Consider the following 23062-nt stretch of genomic DNA (forward strand, 5'->3'; position numbering starts at 1 on the left):
TCAAGAAGGGTGTATGTGTGTGTGTTGAATTTAATTAGATTGTCCTGAATGTAGATAATTCCTTGGGATTTCAAGGCAACATAGATTTCTATGGATGATGCTCTTTTCACCTTGTAGGATGTATGTAGATCATAACTACTTGTTCTATAGTCCTAATGTCTTCCAAGCTAAGCAGAGATGGTCTTGTAGATTTTTGACCCCCTAAGATTTACTTGTAGGAACAAATAAAGGCTAAGGCTGTTAGAGTAGAGAAGGGCAGGGGAAGGTTCAAGATAAGGGGAAGGGAAGGGTGTAGTGGTACAGAAAGCACAAGGATGGGCAATCTGCGGAAGGGAGAGCAGTTGAAGAGTCAGCATAGCTGAGTATATGGTTCAATATTTTCCCTTTTCTTGGGTCCTGTGCCTTCCTGCCTCAAAATTCTCCCACACTCCTTTTCCTTGACTTTATTTACCATATCTCCTTTAGACTCCCTATATAATGTACTATATGTATGTGTGGGTGGCTAGGAGATGTCATTGTGCTTAGAGTGCCAGGCTTGAAGTTAGGAAGACTCATATTCCTCAGTTCAAATCTGACTTCAGATACTTACTAGCTGTATGACCCTGGGTAAGTCATTTAACCCTATTTGCCTCACCTCTTTATCTGAAAAATGAGCTGGAGAAGGAAATGATAAACCATTTGAGTATTTTGCCAAGAAAACCCCAAATAGGGTCATGAAGAGTCAGACATAACTGAAATGACTGAACAGTAGCAGCATATGTAAGTGCAGGTACAAACATACATACATGTATGGCATGTGTTAGCATATATGTGGGAAATATCTAGTAATAACTGGGAAAATAATTCATTTTAATGCTTCACATTTTACAAGCTGCTTTCATGACAATAAGCTTTGAGATAATTGGTAAAATTATTATCATCCCCATTTTGCAAATGGGGAAATAAAGGCCCAAAGAGGTCATGATCTACTCACCATCATACTGCTAGCTGGTGGCAAAGCAGAGACTAGAACCCAGGACTTCTGGTTCTAAATTAACTAACTATTCAAATGGATGGACTTGAGTTATCCAATAGACTTTCTAGTCCTGCTCAAGTATGGGAATAAAAATTAAGAGCATTTAAAGCCAATTGAGACATTAACCACAGTCTTGGAAAGAGTTCTGTTCATGATTAGATAAATCTGAGATCATCCTGTGCTTGGGACAAGGATAAGAAAACCATGAAACCCACTGGAACATATTTGTGAGACTTTTAGTCTTCAGAGAGTATACAACATCAATGCATTTAAAAAAGGCACAGAGAAACAAATGCATTAGTTCCCACTTCCTTTGAGATTTATGTATTCATTCTCTGTGGCTGAAGAAATCCAACAGTGGGCAGAGTGCCAGAAAGTTTTCTTGGAAATTAAGCAAGACCCATTAGCTCATGTGCATCAGCCCTGTCTTCAAATGGGAGTTTCTGCAGATGGGTCGTAAAAAATGTAGCATATAGCTGATCTTTTATGAATCAATAAGTAGAAATTCAGTTCCCAACAAAGGTGGATCAGCTGCCTACTGCTAAGGGATAGTAAATTGAGAATGGGATCATTTAGCACATTTCATGCAGGCAATTTTAGGCTAGATTTGACCAGAGTTTTATCATAACATGCTCTTCCAGTTTGATGCCCACATATGTGGACTCTAGATTAGAAGGTGTCATAACCACAGACCAAGAAAGCCAATCAAAAACATCCTCTTATATCCCAGAACTCATAATAATAATAATAATAGTGCTTTCTGTGTGCTAGGCACTATGCTAAGCACTTTACAGTTATCATCTCATTTGATCCTCACAGCAGCCCTGAGGTAGGTGCCATTATTGTACCCATTTTACAGATGAAGAAACTGAGGCAACCAAAAATTAAATGACTTGCTCAGGGTCATATAGCTAGCAAGTATCTGAGGCTGGATCTGAACTCATTGAACCTACATTTTCGCTTTGTCCAAATTTTCTCTTTTGATCTTCTCAACAATCCTGAGAGGAAGAATCATGATTATCAACATTTTAGGAATGAGGAAACTGAAACTCACAGCAGTTGAGAGACTTTGCCCGGAGTGACATAGCTATTAAGTGTGTGTGAACCAGGATTTGAAGTAAAGATTTTCCGGCTCCAAGACCAGTGCTCTATCCGCTGTACTATCCAGCTGCCTAATATTAGTTGCTGCATAGTCATTACATATATGTGTACATGTCCTACTCTTCATTGTCCATAATGATAAGGACTATTTTGAATTATCCTTACAACTCCCCTCTTATTTAACTCATCATCTTGCATATGCAAAGGTTTCTTAGCAGAGGTACTGGAGGGGGTTCAACATTTCCTTCTTGAGCTCCTTTTACAGATGAAGAAACTGAGGCAAAGAGGTGAAGTGATTTGCCCAGAGCCACACAACTAGTGAGGTCTGGTTTGAAATCAGGTCTTCCTGACTTCAAGCCTAGTGTTCTATCCACTGCACTACCTACCTGTCCCATAAGGCACTTAGTAATTAACTATTGGATGAAAAAAAATCTCTCTCTCTCCCCCTCTCTCTCCCCCTTTCCCCTTTTCCCCCTTTCTCTCTCTTACTCTCTCCTCCCTCCTTCCCTCCCTTCCTCCCTGCCTCTTTCCCTTCCTCTGTCTTTTTCTCTGACCCATACATAGAGACGCACTTATAATTTTACGTACCATACTTGGATACATTCACCCCTTTCTCATCCCATTCCTTATGAAAGGAAGATCTAATTCACTATCACTTGAACTCAAGCCCAAATCTTTACATTTATCACTATTAAATTTCATCTTCAGCCCAATGTTCTAAGCTCTAACCTATCAAGGTCTTTGTGAATCATTATTCTATCATCCCAATGTGTTAGCTTTGTATCATCTGCAAATTTAATGAGCGTGCCATCTCTAGCTTTCTACACATCATTAATGAAGATGTTCAAAAGCACAAGGCCAGGCATTCCTGTGGCAATTCCCTTGACACTTAGTTGACAAAAACAAAGTGATAATTTCTTGAGTCCAGGTCTCCAGCCAGCTCTGTATCCATTGAATTGTACTATGTGGTCCTTACCATAAGGATAGCATAATACAGTTTATCAAATGCTTCCCTAGAATGAAACTAAACTCTGTTACCCAGATGTACCAGTTCAGTAACCCTGTCAAAGAATGAAATAAGGTTAGCCCAGTATGACTTGTTTTTGATGGAGCCATGCTGACTCTTTGTGATCACTACTTCCTTTTTCTAAATATATACCAACCATCCCTTTAATGTTTTTGAATTTTCCAAGGAACTGAAGTCAAGCTCATTGGCCTTTAGTTTATCAGTTCTAGGCAGAAAAGTATTACCTTTCTCTTGACCTATATGTGGTGTCTTGCCCATTCTTGACAATTCCAAATATTAGTGGCATTGATTCAACAATCATATCCACCAGTTCTTTTAGTACCTGGAGATGTAGGTCAGCTGGGCCATGATGACTCAAATTCACCAAGGCAAAATTGCTGCTTTCTTACTCTCTCCTCACTTTTCTTGGATATCACTTTGCTGTTAGCCATTTTTGTTCTGTTGTTTCCAGTGCAGGGATCATTGTCCTTGACAAAACAAAGAATTGAGCAGCTCTTCCTTCTGTCTTTTGTCAGTTATCATCACCCCACCTACCCCCCAAAAGTGGTTCTCTTCCTTCTTTGATTCTCCTCTTTCCCCCAATATAGCTTTTTTCAAAATATCCCACTTCAATTTTTTTTTGGTTGTTCTTCCTTTCCTTACCACTTTACCTTCCTTATAGCTGCCCTATTATCTAATTCATCATCTTGCATATGCAAGGATTTTCTTAGCAAAGGTACTGCAATGGTTTAATATTCCCTTCTCCAGTTTATTTTACAGATGAGAAAACTGAAGCAAACAAGGTTAAGTGACTTGCCCAGGGCCACACAACTGGTTAGGATCTGAACTTTAGCCCTACACACGCTATTCTTACAGAATCATGCTATATTTTAATATTCATTTTCTATTACCTGTCCTTGCTACCATAATATACTTGTATCTTTTTTAAAATCGCTGCATATCCACATTCATCTCTTCAGGCCATTTTTGTTTTTCTGGCTGAAAAGCTTCATTTTTCTTTATTTCTTCAAAATGTCGTTCATTTTGCATAACCAGTTCTCAGTTGGACATTTCAAATCAAATGTCCCACAAATATCTCAAACTCAATATGTTTAAAACAAAACTATTACACTTCCCCATAAACCTGTTCCTCTACCAAATGTCCCTATTTCTGTCAAAGATGTCACCATTTTTTTCAGCCTCCTAGGTTCCTGACCTCAGCGTTATCTGCATCTCCTCACTCTCCATCACCCCACACCTCCAATTAGATGCCAAATCTTACCATTTCTGTCTCACAATAGTTCTCATATCTGATCCCTTCTTTCTACTCACATAGCTCCATCTTATTTTAGGTTCTCATTCACCACTTTTCCTCTGGCCTCCTAGTTAGTCCTACCTCAAGTTTCTCCCCGACTTCAATCCATTCTCCACACAGCTGCCAGTGTTATTTTCCTCAGGTATAGATCTGATCATGTCATTCTCCTCTAGTGACTTCTTAATTGCTTCTAGGATAAACATTAACCCTAATTACCTCTAGGATAAATATAAACCCCTCTATTTGACTTTTAAAGCCCTTCACAACCTAGAAGCAAACTATCTTTCCAGTCTTATTTTATATTACTCCCCTTTGTGCCCTCTATGGTTCAACGAAACTGATCTTCTCTTTCTTCCCCATAGATAGCATTCCATATCTCATCTACCTGCCTTTGCATTGACCATTCCACACCCTTGGAATACAGACCCTACTGAGCTTTATCTCATAAAATCCTTCACTGCCTTCAAGACATGATTCAAGCACCATCTAAACCAAGGGTGGGGAACCTGCAGCTTCAAGGCCGCATGTGGCCCTGTAGGTCCTCAAGCTTGGCCCTTTGACTGAATCCAAACTTCACAGAACAGATGCCCTTAATATAAAGGATTTGTTCTGTAAAACTTGGCCTCAATCAAAAGGCTGCACCCAAGGACCTAGCTGCAGGTTCCCCACTACTAAACTTAGTTTAAGCCTTTCCTATCCCTTTACAAAAGCTAATGGCCTCCCTACCTAATGTTTTATTTTTGTATTTATTCTATGTTTATTCTCTCTATATGCACATTCTCCCCCAATTGAATGTAAGCTCCATGATGCTGATGATGTTTCATATTTTGTCTTTGTATCCACAGTGATGAGCCCTGTGCCTGTCACATGGCAGGTGCTTAATGAACACTTCCTGATTGATTGAGAGTTTCCAATCTCTCTATAGGCTGATTCCCCTCGTAGATTTTTAGTCCATGGGATCCTCATTTTTCTATCTCTCACTCCATGTCCTCTGAACCTCATAACATCTGTTCTCAAATATAGGGTCTAGGTCAGACTATACCAGGCTTTCCTCTCCTCTACACATATTCTAGGAAGGAGTGGTCACAACGTTCCCATCATTTCCAACCCAGCAACCAACACCTTCCTCTTACTGAGAATGAATCAAATAGGATAGATCTAGAATAGAATTTCCCTTTGTTGGTTCCTCCACCTTTAGAAAGATGAAACTGTTGTCAATGCAAGTCAGGGACTTGTTATACTTCGTAACTCTACTTTTGGCAGAGAAAGAGCTCCAGCAGATGTCTGGATAATTGAAGTCCTGCCTTTACTACTTTTAGAATGTTTCTCTGCCTGGCTCAGGCTGTATTTTTCCAGATTTCCTTATCTATTTTCTCCTTCCATGCTTGTGGGCTATAATATAGTCCAGTGACAAAACTGCTTCTGTTCCTCCCTTCATTGACTTGGTTCCCAATTTTCTTCACATGAAATAAAATGCCGTCTTCATGTATCATGGGCCATCACTGCCCCCTCTGACCTAACCTGTTCCTTCGAGTGCCTCCCAGAGTCATATTGTTGTGGGTTTCTGAATCATAGAATCTGCAAGAATATGAGTGACACACCTCCATTTTCAAGGTCTCACAAAGCTTGTATCCAGCTGGGTCAGCCTTTTGATTATAAAATATAGGAATAGTTCTTCCTTTGACTGATGAGTCCTAACACCTCAAAGAACGTCAGTCTCTGCCAGCAATCACAAACACACACACACACACGAACACATGCACACACAAAATCAAACTTGATCTCTGTTGTTAAATATCCTTAATTGGGTTCCTTCTCCACCCTGCATCATGTGATCTGGCACATCCAGAGATTGTGAGTATATCATAATCTTATTCCAATCCAGCTGTCAATGCATCAGGACAAAAACACCCTTGAGCAAGATTTGTAGGCGAGACAGAGCAGATATTAAAACAACCAGCATCCTCCCTATCTTGAGGGTGTGTGAAATGCTGACTCTCAGATCCAGATATGTTTGACATTCCTTAGCCAAACCCAATTGGACTATGTTGTTGGAAAACCTCCAGCAGTTGTAGAGGTAACACAAAATCTCCAGCTGGCCCTGGTTAGGGTCTAGTTTGCATAATGGAAAACTGTGACCTTCTTTGTATCTATAGTATCCTGTCAAAGTGAGGAAAGCACTGAACTGGAGAATCCGAGGACCTGAGTTCTGATTCTGATTCTGTTACGTAACGATGAGTAAATTGCTTTACCTCTCCATGGCTAACTTTCCTTATAAGGAGAGTGAGGTGGTTGGACAAATATCCCTTCCAAGTCCACAATTTTATGACTGTTCAGTTATTTGAGTTGCACAGTGTCTATCCTTTATTTCCTATATCATCATAGCTAGCAGATCACTTAAGACTTTTGTTAGCCTCAGTTTCTTTATCTGTAAAGTGGAGTGAGAACCGCATTCACTACCTATTCCGCAGGTTAGTTGGGAGGAAAGTACTTAGTAAGTCTCACTATATAAAAAGAAGCTATGACTTTTTCTGGCAGTGGGAAGACTGTACATTTATCTCTATAGATAAAATTTTTTCTGGTATATCTGTTTTAGGATTGGGTTCCTATTCCTGACAACCTGTCCAACTTAGAACACGTCACAGAATCTGCTTATCTTGACAGATGGAGGATGAGGAGGCTAAAATTGACCTAATGGAGGTGGTATGAGGAATGTTTCCAAGGGATAAAGTTGTTTAAGTATCATTTGTCAGGAGTTTTTATTTTAGTCACTTAACTAGTATCTGGATCTCCTTGAAGGCTATGACTCTTTGGAGCAGAAGGGTGGAGGAGAGAAAGATAATTTATTTTGGATTCTAATTCCCTGAATTCCCTGAGCAACTATATTTGTTTCATGGTAGCATTTTTCTTTGACATTAGGTTATAAGTTTAAACACAGAGAAGGTAGATATGTTCTCAACTACATGTTAGCCATTTTGGCTTCAAAATCCAGAAAGAAGCAAAATCATAGAGAACTGATACCAGAAACCATTTAGTCCAAACCCTACCTAAAAAAGAATCACTGTATAGCATACCCAACAAGTGGTCCTCAGTTAATCAGTAAACATTTATACTATGTACCAGGCACTGTGCCAGTTGCTGGGGATATAAAAAGAGGGAAAAGACAATCCCTGCCCTCACAGTCTAATGAATGAGGGAGACAACGCACAAACAAATATGTACGAAGCAAGCCATGTACAGGATAAATAGGAAGTAATTAACAGAGGAAGCCATCCAGCCTTTGCTTAGAAATCTCCATTGAGGGGGAAACTACTGCTTACTTTCCAAGGAAGTCCATTCCACTTGGGGCAATTTCTAAGTGTTAGTAAATTTCCCCTTATATCAAACTGAAATCTGCTTCTCTAACTTTCACCCACTCTCCTTAGATTTCCTTTGGGGGCTAAGCTGAACAAATTTCTTCCCTATAATAGTCCATCAGAAACTTGAAAACAGCTATCCAGTCTTAATAAGCCATTTCCAGGTTAAAACACAATATTTCCTTCCACTCTTCTTCATATGACATGGTTTCAGACCCCCTTGACACTCTGATTACCTGCGTCTGTCTGTGGGCCATTTTGTCACCCAGAATTAAACACAATATTCCCAATGTATACTAACCTTCACCATTTTATATACTATACTTCTTGTAGATGCTGCCAGATAGCTTCAGGGGTCTACTCTGCTGTCCCATCATGGCATGGAGGTGGCCTAGGATTCTTTAAAGTTATACTAGCAGATCCAAGGTCTGGGAGGCTCTGCTAAGCTTAAAAGAATGTGAGAATGGCCTTAGCATCTGGTGAAATCTATTTTCCTGTTAACAGTCACCCAGTGAACACAAAACATAAAGAGCATATGCTCATCAAAGGTGTTTGCCTCCTTCATGAAGGATGTCTAGCTCAAATTCTCATATTCACTAAGAATATCAATTCACATTTTCTATGGAGATTTAAAGTTGACAAAGTATTTTTTTTCCAATAGCCCTATGAAGTAAGAAGTATAAGTATTTTTGTCCTAATTTTCTATTTGAGGAAATGGACTTTGGGAGTTTAAGTGACTTGTCTGTGATCTCAGAGATAGTATGTCTGAGGCAGAATTTGGACCTAGGCCTCCAGAATCCAAGTCCAGAGCTCTAGTCACTGTGCTATAATGCTAACATACATAAGGGGACATCCTTTAGGTGTTCTCATTTTAAACAATATTGTGCCTATTAAATCAAGCATCAGGACATTTTATAGTATGCTAAATAGATACAGGTGCAGCTAGGACAGGCCTGGAGTCAGGAAAGCCTGAGTTCAAATATGGCGTCGGACACTTACTGGCTATGTCATTCTGGGCAAGTCACTTAACCCTGTTTGTCTCAGTTTCCTCATCTATAAAATAAGCTTGAGAAGGAAATGGTAAACTATGTCAGTTTCTTTGCCAAGAAAACCCCAAATGAGGTCACAAAGAATCAGATATGACTGAAACAATTGAACAGCAACAAAAAAAGATCCATAATCACACAGAAGATTCAAATGATGAAAAATGGCAGTTGTCTAATTGATGACAAGTAGGTGGGCAATGCACAGAGATGGTTCAAATATCTTGAACACACATTGTGGATAGACAGTGAGCTTGGCCCAGGGTCAACTCCAGAGGAAGGGAGTGAGCTAGGTTGCCTTCGGGAAATTTGTGTGGTGCTTTTAATTATTCCTAAATTCTCCTTGAATCAAAGGCTCTGCACTCTTCTACCGGTCATGTTCTCTGGCTGTATATCACAGAATACCACAGTCTCCAAAGAATCAATGCTGTGTATCAGCCTGAGACCAATAGAGAGGTACTTGATAGGCATGGATAGATTACAACCTATTACCAACAAGGAATTGTGTCAGAGAATTCATGTGTAGGATAGCATCAGAGAGTTGTGGAAAAGGGGGATAGGTCATAAAGTGAAAATGAGGGATTATTGATGGGCAGGCCACATTGAAACCTGTGCCCTGTGAAGAGATATAATAGAGGAAGACCCCAGCATGCGGAATGCATGATTTATGATAAAACACAGTCAAGCTTGCACAGGATAGACAGACATGAATGAGTTACAGTCTGTATCACTTTGGTGAGATCATGGATTCATCAAAGCAGTGAAGTGAAAGTCCAGTGAGTTTTTATTGACTTAATTTGTAGATTTGACTAAAATATCTATTTGTGGGTACATCATAGCTGTTAAGGTCATCAGTTACATACGTGGGGCAGCACTGGAAAACTAGCGTTCTATGCAGATGTACAGCATGATCATCATTGTTATTCAGGCTAGAAGTCAATGTCCTACATTCAATAGGACAGGATGCACCACATATGACTTCCTTTAGTTAAAAGAGAATTTCCCCCACCGTTTAAGCAAAATTACATTTTTGTCATTTTGATCTGACTCTGTCTTCCCTGTTTTTTGTCCCTGGTGATCCTTGCCACACTGATCAAAGGAGTAGGTGTGGAAAGAATTTCCTTACCCTGTGAAGGAAATGCGTGTGTTCAGGCTTTTTAGCCCAGCTTTTCCCCTAGATAGCCCTGGTGCTGAACTTGAATTAAGTCATGGGCACTGGCCCCTTCAACTTTGAAGCTTCCATGTCAGCAGCAGCCGTGGTGTTTGGTAAAGAGCACAGAGAGGCGTTGTCATACCTGGTATTGAGTCATCTGTTATTGTAAGCAAACATTTTCACTTTTCTGTGCCACCGGGAGGGAGAAGGATGAGATGGCCTCTAGCTCCAGATCATTCCTCTCCAGGCAACCCTGCTGACCCATCTCATCTCCATATGGCAGAGAAGCTTCTTCACCCCTGGACTTCACACATTGGACATACCCTCCATTTTAAGGAGGTCACCCAAGCCAGCTGGGTCTTCATTTCTCTACGCGCTTCACTTCTAGACTTTCTCTTCTTTGCTACCACTCATTTTCCTTCCTCCCTATCCATGACACCTTTTATGTCATCTCCTATCAGAGATAGGGACTACCTTTTTTTTTTTTTGCTTATATTTGTCTTCCCAGCACTTAGCTGTCTCTGATACCTAGAAAATGCTTAATAAATGCTTATTGCAATCCTAACATCCTAGACCTTATATTTAGAGTGGATACTTGAGGCCCAAATCTGTGATTTCATAGATTTAGGAAATTCCTCTTTGTGGAAATTGTATTAACCAATGCAAAGTGAAACCTCATCTATAACATATAATTTTAGAGGATTGCTCAGGAATGCTAAGATGTTAAGTGATTTACCCATGGGCACACAGCTAGTGTATTTATATCTTCTTTATTCTTTTTTTTTGGTAAGGCAATCAGGGTTAAGTGACTTTTCCAGGATCACACAGCTAGTAATTACCAAGTGTGTCAGGTCAAATTGGACCTCAGGTCCTGCTGACTCCAGAGCCACCTAGCTATCCCTAGTATATTAATATCTTGATCCAAGATCTTTCTGACTCCAAAGTTGGTCCTCTATCTACTTTGTTATCCTGCCTCTCAAAGAAACAAATATTGTTAAAAATAATTAAATTATCACATCACTTAGTAGATATAGTTAGGATAAATTAAAGAGGAGGCACTAGAATTAAGGGGAATTTGGAAAGACTTCTTGTAGAAAATGAGATTTTAGCTGAAGCTTGAGGGAAGCTGGGAGGAGGTAGAGATGAGGAAAGAGAGTATCTAGGCATGGGAGACAGCCAGTGAAATGCCTGGAATTTGGAGATGGAGTGTACAAGGAGTGGCAAGGTGACCAGTGTCACTGGATCACAGAGTACATGGGGAGGTGAAGAATAATGTGTAAGAAAACTGGAAAGAGAAGGGGTTGGTTATAAAGGGCTTTGAACACTAAACAGGATTTTATATTTTATTCTGGAGGTGACACGTTGCCATATGTGAAAGATATATTACAAACAACAATAGATCCTAACTTGTAAAAGTGTTATAATGTGGGTGAAAGGGGAAGGCAGAATCCTACCTACTGTACTTTGTATGTCTACAGAAGTTGGGTTATTCTGTTTCAGGGATTTTGTCAGGATAGTTAACACCCTTGATTTTGTAAAAACAAACAGGCTTTCAAATCACAATTTCTCCAAAGAATTCAGCAACAGCCAATCCATTCTCCACGTCTCTCAAGTCACTTCCACAGAAGTATGATCTCACACTGGAACCGACTTATGGTTTTCCCCCAGAAAAGCTTATGGAGTCCCTTTTCCCAAGAGATCCTTGAAAAGGAGAGAATGTCATCTTTCCAGGAACACTTGGGTGTGGTCCCTTGGAAAATGGAAGATGAAATGCAAAAAGTGTAAGGTCCCTTCCAGCACAATCATTCTACAGATTTCCCTCACTTTACAGAATAGATGTCTGTTTCTAAGTTGGTTCTCAAGCTACGGAACTATCTGTGTTATCAGGGGGGTGAGCAAGAGAGTCTGATGGGACCTCTGCAAGACAAAGCATTATAGCTTTGGAGAGTCTGTTCACTGGGTGTCTTCTCTGTGGCTGTATTGGTGGTCTCCCCAGTTTCATAGAAAGAAAGTTTTATACAGTGGACTTCCTTACATGACACTGGAGGTCTAAAGCATAGCAGAAACCAAAAAGTTTAGACACTGATATTTCTCTCTTACAAGATAAGTGAAGACTAATCTTTCCTATTGTCTCAGCCATGCCCGTGCTTAAAGTCACAGACAGCTGGCAGCTAGAGGCCATCAGACTCTGATGTGTTCTCACTTGACCCAAGAATGTTAAAGCTGGAAGGAACTTTGGAAATCACCTAGTCTGGTGCCATCTTTGTACAGATGAAAAAACGGAGAATCACAAAGTGATTTTTTTCCAAGGCCCCACAGTTAGTCAGTGGCAGATCAGGAGGAGAATCCAGGACTCTTAATTTCCCATCCAATGTTCTTTCCATTCCATCTTTCCTCTTGCATTCACAGTTGCCCTGTGAATGTCCTGCCCAGTATGCAGGACAAATATGTTATTATCCCCAGGAGAATGTTAAGTGTCTGGAATCCAGAAACCATTCTCATTTTGTGCTGAACCTGAGAATCAGAAGATTCGGGAACTATGAAAAAATTCAGGGAAAGTAAAAGTGCTTTTTTTCCTAAATAAGGAGAAATTGATAAGGAGGACTGTAATTAAGATAAGCAGTAATTGAGGACAGTAGACTTCAGTGAGCACGATAGTATAGAATTATTTTAGTCTTGTATTACATTACATACTTTGTTTATATTAAGAGAGTCAAATTTAATAAAATATTTTGGTATTATTTGATTTATCTTTTTAAAATTGACCTAGGTGATATTGCCTTTTTCTCCCATAACTAGAGAAAAGAAAAACAAATTGTTTGGCCGTCAAACCAATACTTAATTAATTATGACAAATGTGACAAAGGAAGATTAATCTGTATGCTTATCTGACCCAGTCTTAACCAGCACATGGAATAACCAGTAACAAATTTATGGGTATCACTCATTGAATTTCTCTACCTTATGAACAATTGCAACTTCTCCTCCTCCATGCGCTACCTTGCTTCTTATTAATAGTGACCTCCAGGATAAGTTATAGGAAAACAGACACTTTACAAGCTGAAATTCAGTAAGAGTACATCATCTCTTATCAGTGACCAATATCATTCTTAAGCTTTATCATTTTTCATGTCTAATCATATCCTATTTTTTCCCTATGCATGACACTCCAGAGTTTAATTATCCAGGCTTACAGTTACTCAACAACTTCATTCAGTTGCACAAACATTTAATAAGTATGTGCTATATGCAAAGTCTTATATACATAGATGAAACATAGTTTCTACCTCAGTGGGTCTTACAGTCAAATACAGGATATTTACAACACATTTACAAATAAATATTAGGATGTCCCAAAAGTCTTAGTGCGTTAAAAAAAAATTTTTTTTTTTAATAGCTTAAAGCTATATCTAGACTTTGGGTACACTATGTAAAATGCACCACAAGTTCAATTTGAAACAAATTGAGTTTGAGGTACTATGGAGTGTTTAAGTAAGTAAAGCCCTATATGCAGATGTTGGAGATGCATATCTGGAGCCTAGATCAGGGCTAGAAACATGGCTATCAGGATAGAAATATATTACAATAATAATAAAAACCTCCAAATTCAATGGAATGAAAAGCTCTCAAAAGATAGAGACCTGGTTAAACAAAGTAAAACCATGAGTGAATAAAATGAAGTATGTATTATCCTGTCTGCTGCTAATGTTGTCCTGGGGATGTTTTCAGTGAACTCGCGGAAGTTAAGATCACATACCAACACTTTTATTCAATTATAAAAAGGAAGTTTTTTTTAAAAATCCAATTAGACAACAGTCCACTGAACATTAAACATAAAAGAACCAGAGAACAGTAACTTGTTCCAGGATCATTTCTATCTGAACTTCATAAAATCCAAGATGAGAATAACATAATAGCTGGTGAAGCAGTTTTAAGGTCTGCAAAATACTTTCTCATCCATTCTCTCATTTAAGCCTCATAACCTGGTGAATTGGAATTCCAGCAAGGAATTAAAGGAAACTAAAGTTGATAGATGTCATATGGCTTCCACATGGTCACATGGCTGGAAAATGCCAGAGGCTGAATTTGAACCCAGGTCTGCTCTGACTCCAAAGTCAGTGTCCTTTCCACTTTGCCACACCAGGAAGCTGTGAAGGCATGATTATGAATGGTATTGCCAAAGAAAAGAGTATAGAGAGAGAAAAGAGAAGAAGGGCTTAATCCTGTGGAACACAACATGCACCTTTAAAGTGGGAAAGAGGATGAAGACCAAGGGGAAACAAAAGACAGAGAAGGGAGAGAGAGGGAAGGAAATAAGCGATAATGTACCAGGCACTGTGCAAACATTTTTATATTTTTACAAATATTCTCTCTTTTGATCATGAAATAAGATAAAGAATAGTGATGAACAAAGAAGAGAGAGGAGAACCAGGAGAGAGTAGCACCTGTAACATCAGAGGAGAAGACTGTATCTAAAAGGAGGGAATGTAACCCAGTGTCACATACTTCAGAAATATCAGAGAAGATGAGAGATGAAAAAGTTCATTGGACTTGGTAATTGGGAGGTTATTAGTGATTAAGATAGATGAGGGGAGAAGATGATTGCAAAGGGGTAGACAAGCCAGTGATAAGGAAGTGGAGCTATCAGATACAGGCTACATTTTCAAGAAATTTTTCAGTGAAAGAGAGGAGAGATGAAAAGGTAACTGGATTACAAGGGTCAAGAGAAGGACTTATTGACCACCTTGTGAGCAATAGACTTAACTAGTAGAGGTCTTTATAAATGCATTCAGTGAACACTTATTAGGCTCTTACTACATGCAAAGCACCATGCTTAGGTGATGTGGAAGGAATACAGTTTAGACTCAAGTTTAGACCTCAAGGAGTTTTAATCTAGGAGGGGGTTGTGACCTATCTGGCAACCCTCAGGGATGTTTTAGAGAGGAGACACTCTTTAATTAGGGGGTGCATTTGAATCACATGTGCTCATAGGACCACAGGTCATTCATAGGATCACACATTAGAGCTTTCTAAGGCCCAGAAAGTGGAAATGATTTGCCTGAGGTCACACCAGCAGTAAGTAGCAGAGTTAGGGTTTGAATTATGGAATCACAAAACTTCAGAACTGAAAGGGACTTTGAGGACCAGCCAGCCAACCCCATCTGTCCTTCTAGGTAAGGAAACTGAGGTCCGAAGAGAGAAAACCATTTAATAACATCTCAGTTTCCTTTGTCATTGACAGTTGAAAGTAGTGATTTCTCCTGGCAATGGCATTTATGTTATTGGAGGCCATATGAAAAACCATGAGCCTGGTCAGACCCTTTCTATCACTTAGTTACTATGTGAGCCTTTTAAAAACATCTGATTCCTGGTCCATAGCCACCTCTTGCATTTGCTTTCAATCGTCAGAGTCCCCTGTGTTTAAGCATGTTTTTACAGTGAACTTTTGTCCTCTTTGAAAACAGCATTTCAGTCTCTCATTAAATTCTAGCTTTCATGACTAATGCCCAACAAGAACTTCAAAAATGTTTATATGATATATTACTGCAGCCGGGCTCTTCCGCTTACAAATTGCTTGGAGATAAAAACCATTATGTCCAACAATGAAATTGCCTTGTAAATATGAGAGAATGCAAACCAGAATCATGCCATCCCCATTCTTATGGGCCCTAGGTTTCTCATTGTAGTTTGGTTCCAAATATCCTTTGCTCTGTGGCTTAGTGAGAAGATTGCAACAATTTATAAATCAGTGGAAAAAATGTAGAAACGCCTCCCCAGGCTTGCTGTGGGAAAATGAATAGATAGGCCTTAAAAAACATTTCTCTCTATATCTTGTATGGACTTATAAACAGGTGACTCACTGGGAATGTTTTGGAGTCAGAATTGAAGCTACTACCAAAACAAGATGTCTTCCATTTGACAGCCATTTGCATTTGAAAAACTAAGAAATTCTTGTTGCAAATTCTTGTTACAGTAGTCAGAGACAGAGATAGAATCAGAAAAAGAGAGAGAACAAATGAACACTGTCATTTGCCTTGAAGGCCTAGAACAAATAGAGCCCTTAGAGACTACAGGAGAGTTTTCATTTATTTTAGAAATTGGGACATCTGTAAAGCTTCTTCCAGACTTGCAGTGTTAATAGAATATGACTAGTGTTAAGTGTGTCTACTCAGGAAAAGAGTAGACCACAAGATTTCTTATTCTTGTTTTTGGAAAGTGGTTTAAAAAAAAAAATTGCTTTCCACTAACTCTCTCTGCATTTCTTGGCACATTTTTTTCATTTTCAACAAACAGCTGAGACCACATTGACGTTCCTCGGTCTTGATAAGAATCATCTGTGAGCACCACAATTCTAATTTTGCGATTTTGAGCTGATTTTCTATTTGGGCTCCAGTATCAATTTCAGCTGAAATTTCCATGGACATGCCCTTTTTTCTCATGGTTACAAATAATTTAGTCAGAAAGTGATGCTTTTGGAGATAGAGGACATTCTTCATCAGCTTTGCAATGTAATCGGGCCTCTTAATGAATTCCACATTTTCCACATCTACCTCCTTGTCCACCTTATCAGGAACCTTTCTATTCACAGAGAACAGATGAAGAAATTTCTTCTTCCCTTTGGAATGTACCTCAAGTATTTGGCTTCTCTGCCAAGTAGCATCTCATCATCAACAGAGGCACAAAAGTAGTAGGTACAGCATTTAAAATAGATGACTTTAAAATATGACATTTAGTTTAAAAAGGAATCTAGAATCCCATGAAAATATTATTGTATGCAAATAATGCAAATTATGTTGTATGTAAATAGCATCCAGTCTTCCATAGAGCTTAGTGTTATGCAGATACCTCTAGAAACTGATCCCACCAGAGAAGAGGAGGACAGGTATCAGTATTCCCATTTTTGGCTGTGGAAACTGAGGTAAATAGTAACAAAGTGTTAACTGATTTGTCAAGTGTCACAAAACTCCTAAATAGCAGACCTGGGAGGAGAATCCAGGATTTCTGATATCTTTGCCTATTTTTTTTTTCATTTAGAGGTTATGGAATTGCTATTAAAATAGAACTTTTATCTTCATTTCTGTAAATTCATCTTGTATATATTCACTGACCACCTACCATACAGAGACCCTTGTTCTAGGCGATGGGGGCAGGGGAGGGGAGCACTAATTTTAATACATGTGGTTCTCACTAAATCGATAGACAAATTGAGAGGACTGTCATTACCAGCCATTCCTCAAGAGTAATTCTTTGCTAACCCATCCACCAACTGTACAAAGCACCCTGAAGAAACAAGGCATATACTACTCAGTACACATCTGTTGATAATAATAGTAAATCATATTTATATGGCACTTTATGGTTTATGATACTTTTAATGGCAACACTATGTAGTGTAATGTAATATGGAATGAGGAGAGTATTGGATACGGGGTGGGGAACCTGCAGTCTCAAGGCCACATGTAGTGTAGTTTGGATTCAGTTAAAGGACCACACTTGAGGACCTAGAGGGCCACATGTGGTCTCAAGGCAGCAGGTTTCCCATCCCTAGATTCAAATCTGGCCCCTGACATTTTGATACCTCTCAGGGGCTTTAGTTTCCTCATCTGTAAAATGAAGGGATTAGATCAGGTGGCCTCCAAAGCACCTTCGAGTTCGACATCTGTGATCCAATGACCTTATAGTCGTCACCTACTTTGATCTTCAAATCCACCCTGTGAGGAAGAGATTGCAAGTGGTCTTATCATTTTATGGTTAAAGAAACTCAGGATGGCAGAGGCTAAGTGACTCGCTTGTGGTCACACAACTACTGAGAGGCGGTCACATTTACTGAAATCCTCTGATTTCAAAAGCAGACAGAAAATATTTTGTAAACCTTGAAGTGCCACATGTCAGCATTTTTTATTTTGATATCATTTTGCTGAAGAGGGAGCATGACTCAGTTTGTAGGGAGGTGGTCTGGGAACCAGGAAGACCTAGGTTCAAATCTCACCTCCAACATATACTAGCAGCATAACCCTGGGCAAGTAACTTAACATCTCAGTACTGCAGGCAGTTCTCAGAGTCTCAGATGGTATGGCTCTGTGTTGGTAAAATGCATTTACTTCCTCATTCAGGGAGTTCCCAATACCGATGAAAGCACAGGTTCTATCCCTAATCCTTTTGTTTAGGTGTTTTCAGTCATGTCCAACTTTTTATGACTGCATTGGGGTTTCCTTGGCAAAAATACCGGAATAGTTTGCTATTTTCTTCCCTAGCTCATTTTACAGATGAGGAAACTGAGGCAAATAGGTTAAGTGATTTGCCCAGGGTCACACAGCTAGTAAGTGTCTGAGGCCAGATTTGAACTCAGGAAGATGGGTCTTTATGAGTCTAGGCCTGGCACTTTATCCACTGTGCCACTTAGGCAATTGTCCAAGTCTCAGAAAGAGTGCTTCTGTATTGATAAAAGGCATTTACTCCCATCATTCAGGGAATTCTCTATACCAATAGGTCCCACCCCTACCCTTCTGCCAGAAAGGATAAGTCTGGAAACTTGGGGGAAATAGAATAGAAGGAAGATGGCCAACTTCACAATTGTTCCTTGCTTGGAAGAACCAACATCCTCCTTGGCTGTGCAACTATTTCCTGGCAGCACCATTATTTCTTCGGTGTTGTATGGTACAATCTAGTATTGTGCCATCGGATTGGTACACTTGGGAATGATTATTTATAAACTTTGAGTTTGATCAATCTGAATAAATACAAAAATTAGCAAAGATCAGTCCAGTATAGTAGAAAGCACCTTGTGTTTCAAGCCAAAGGATCTAAGTTTGAACCTCTGCTCCATCACTTACTCTTTATATGACCTTAGGCAAGTGATTTGACTCTTTTGTATCTCAGTTTCCACATCTATAGAATGAGAGACTAGGGTGATCTCCAAAGTTTCTTCCAGATCTAATTCTCTACGATGTGCTTTCATTGGTAGAAGGAACTTCTAAATGAGGAAACTCCCTCTAACAATACAAACCAGCACTTTCATCTCTTTAGATTAGAGAGAACATTGCAAGTTTAAGTGTCTTGCCAAGGGTCACACAGTCAATAGGCCAGAGGTGGACTTGGCTTTGATGTCAGCTCTCTATCCATTACGCCACATTGCATCTCCACATGTCAGTCAGTTAGTAAATATTTATTAAGCAACAGTTATGTGTTAAGCACTGGAGATTCAAAGAAAGGTTTTTTTTAAAAAAAAGTCCCTGCTCTAGAGGAGGTCTCTGGAGGAGACAGCATGAAAATAATTATGTAAGATACAGGATAAATTGGAGATAATGGATATAGGGAAGGCTCTAGCATTAAGAGGGATTGGGAAAGGCTTCCTCTAGAAGGTGGGACTTTAACTGGGCCTTGAAAGAAGCCATCAAAGCCAAGAGGTGGAAATGAAGACAGAGAGCATGCCAGGCATAGAGAGCAGCCATTGAAAATGCTCAGAGTCAAGAGATGGAATGTCTTGTTCCAGGAGCAGTAAGAGGGCTTGCGTCATTGGGCCACCTCTCACATGGAAGGAAGTTAGGTAAGGTATAAGGCTAGAAAGGTAGGGGGAGAGCCAGGTTATGAAGGGTTCTGAACAACAAGCAGGATATTATATTTAAAATTGTACATGATAGGGAACTGCTAAAGTCTATAAAACTGAGTGGGAGAGTGACATGGGCAGTCCTATGCTTTAAGAAGATCACCATGTGAGGGTGAACTGTACTGTGAGAAATGAAATTGGGTCATAGGAAGATCAGCTGAAGAAAGTGAGTATTTCATATGAGCAAGTCAAATAATGAGGCTGCTAAAAGTCTAATTCAATTTTAGGCTGCATTTATAGAAATCTAGGGTCTAGATGACATGAAATAGCCTTCTGCACTGTGCTAATCTGAGCACATTTTAAGAACTGCATATAATTCAGCTACATTTTAAGAGGAAGATTAACAAAGTAGAGGGCCATAAGCTAAATGATAAAGGGTCAAGGAATGCTATTGCTTAAGGAATGATTCAAGGAGCTAGAAATATGAAGCCTAAAAAAGAGAAAATGAAAAGGAGGCATGATACCTATCTTCACACATGGGGAGTGTTGTTGTGTAAAAAAGTGTGTAGATTTGTTCTTCATAATTCCAAAAGTCAGGGATAAGATAAATGGGAAGAAGTCATGAGAAGGCAGATTTCAGCTTTCTAGGAAAGAATTTCCTAAAAGAGTAGTCATCAGTGGAATGGGTTGTGTTGTAAAGCCACATAAGTTGGCCATCACTAGAAGTATTCCAGCACCTATTTGATGACCTCTTGTCAAGGATATCATAGAAGGAAATTTGGCCCTTGGAAAAAAGGCTAAACTAGATGATTTAGATGTGAAGCAAGATGATACAAAGTGGGTAGCACTGGATTTAGAGTCAGATCTGTGTTTAAATCCTGGATCTGCCATTTACTACCTGTGGAACCTTCAGCAAGTCACTTAATCTCTCTGCACCTCCCTTTGCTCACCTATAAAGTAAGGTAATGAATCAGACAATGGCTAAAGCCCCCCCTCTACTGTCATTTCTTAAGGTCTAACGTTCTATGATATAATACTCAATAAGACAGAGGTTAAAAAAAGAAAGAAAATGAAAAGTGACTCACTCTGTTTGTCAGGACATCTTGTTTTTTGTCCTTCATTCTCGAAGAGGACCAGTTCTGTCAGAAGGGTGACATCTTGACTTACAAGTGAGTTGGATTTAAGTGAGGCAGAGCTTTGCAAAGTCACCAGCCTCACTCTCTCCTCCAGGGTCATCTGAGTCCGGCAGCAAGACATAAGACAACTGGTGATGGCCCAGCTCAGGTCATCTTAGTTCGGAAGTAAAAGAAGAGAACAGGCTAACTTAAACAGCCTGAAGGGGAAACCAAAGGTCAGGACTCAGGCCTTTTTATACTTCAGGAATAAGAAAATTATGTTACCCAACTCTTACCACGCAATTATCTACTAACTCTCTCTCCCTGTCTCCCATTAAGGACATTTCACTGTTTCACTGGCAGCAATTAAGAGTGTGATTTCTAAGCTCCTAATGGGCAAGGACTGTATTTTGTATAGGAGAATTCAATCGCACATATCCTCCCACAGGGCCTAACACAGCACATAGGTAGGTAAATTACACACCAAGAAGACCCTAACTAAGTTCATCAGACTTCATTTTTCCTACTCGGTTGTTTACTCCCTGGGTGCCTGTGTGGTTTAAAATTAGCTCCTCCACTGTCAGCCTGGGGCAGTAAGAGGATGGTGCTTTCTTTACAGCCAAAAATGCATGGAATGGCAGCTTTATCGTCAACAGAGAGGCTTTGTTCCATACAGGGTTGAAAGTATATGTCCCTCACAATGATTCAGGCCTGAGTGGTTCTCCAAATGTCACTGACCTTTTTTAATTAACTCCCTCCTTATTTTTTTCTTTTGAGGGTGAATAGGTGCCAAGTGGCCTAAATAAGTGTTGCCTATTTGAATGGGTTTTTTCTTTCTTTCTTTCTTTAATTGAAGAGAATTCTCTAAACACAGCTTGACTAAAGGTCTGAGATAAGACCTAAGAGTAAGAGTCTGTTTCTCTGACTGCCAAATCTCTGAGGCTAAGTGAGCCTTATCTTTGTTTGTCTTTCTTTCTCGGGTAACTGAATTAAAAAAGAAAAAACTGAAAAGGATTTTTCGCAGGCTTTGATGGAAGCAGGAGACACTAATGTAATTTACAGTGTCTTATTAGTGAGGAGACCTTATCTACAGTTACTTTCATGAAATTCAGGCCAAGTTTTTGGATTTTTTTTAAGTTCATGGGGGCAAATAGTTCTTCCTATCCAAGATTATGAGAATCACTGCTCACTTAAAACTCCAGTAATAGGTAAAAGAATTTGTATCCTGGAAAAGGAGGAGGGGGGCGGTCATCTAATGAGCTGAGAGATAGCAGATGCACATCCCAAGCTGAGCCGTGGGAGCCATACAGTGTTAAAAGAATCAGAGGAAAGTCTCCCCCACACTGGGCAGACTGGGAGGGTCTATGGAAGCAAATAAAGAAGACCACATGGGTGAATGAAGGCATGAATTATAAATTGTGCTCTCTCCCAGGAAAAAGTCTGTTTCAAGCATAAGACTGCCAGTTAGTGCAGTGGATACAGCACTAAGAGTGAGGTCAAGAAGACCTGAATTCTCGGCAAGTCCGCTAACTTCTTCTACCTTCTCCATAGATAAAAATGGGGACAATAATAATAGCCCTTACCTTCCAGGATTGTTGTAAGGATCAAATGAGATAATGTTTGTAAAATACACCGTGGATAGAGCACCAGGCCTAAAGTCAGGAAGACCTAAGGTTCAGTTCAGGCCTCAGACATTTACAAGCTGTGAGACCCTGGGCAGGTCCCTACTCTTTTTGCCTCAGTTTCTTCATCTATAAAATTAGCTGGAGAAGGAAATGGCAAACCACTCCAGTATCTTTGCCCAGAAAATGACCTTAAATGGGGTCATAAGGAGTCATGACAGAAAAACAACTAAAAAAATTGACTAACGAAGATAGCGTAGGTATCTTTAAATCCATAAACAGATTAGAAAGGGGACATGGTACAAGCGTCATTATCACTGCTATTATACAGATGAGAAAATTGATGCTCAGCAAAGTTAGATGATCCTACAATGAGCCAGTGTCAGACTTGGGAGCTCACATCTGCTTATTCCAGTCATCTGGTGCTGCCTCTGCATGAAGCCATATGGAATCATTAACGGCCAAGATGCATTTTTCCTGCTAGGCAGAAATTCAGCCCACCTGCTTTTGCCTATAGAATCTGGAAAAGACCTCAGAACTCCTGCATGGAAATTCTGCAGAGCATAGCGTGCTAAAGTCAACTTTCACATCCATTCTTTCTTTCCAGCAGAATCAGTTTACCAAGAAAATTCCTTTCAAAGGACCATGACCTGAACCTATCCAGAAATGTGTAGCCTTTTAGAGTACTTACCTAAAATGACTATAGCTATGAAGGAAATACATCCTTTCTTCTTTCTTTAACTGTAGTTATATGCAATAATTATAATAGTAGTAATGATATTATATAGC

The 23062-nt window shown here is 39.5% G+C and overlaps 1 protein-coding gene and 1 long non-coding RNA gene across 3 annotated transcripts in view; one reads left to right on the plus strand and one right to left on the minus strand.

Moving 5' to 3' along the window:
* LOC140505059 (uncharacterized) overlaps positions 1–21287 on the minus strand; it is a 32180-nt gene extending 10893 nt beyond the window's left edge. The window contains exon 1 of the long non-coding RNA XR_011967335.1: positions 20622–21287. This is a non-coding gene — a long non-coding RNA (uncharacterized lncRNA). The remainder of the gene's footprint in view (positions 1–20621) is intronic.
* Positions 1–23062, plus strand: part of ME3 (malic enzyme 3) — a 326185-nt gene that overhangs the window by 177264 nt on the left and 125859 nt on the right. The window lies entirely within an intron of this gene.

The sequence above is a fragment of the Notamacropus eugenii genome, chromosome 5 (assembly GCF_028372415.1).
Source record: "Notamacropus eugenii isolate mMacEug1 chromosome 5, mMacEug1.pri_v2, whole genome shotgun sequence".
In the NCBI taxonomy this organism is placed as follows: Eukaryota; Metazoa; Chordata; class Mammalia; order Diprotodontia; family Macropodidae; genus Notamacropus; species Notamacropus eugenii.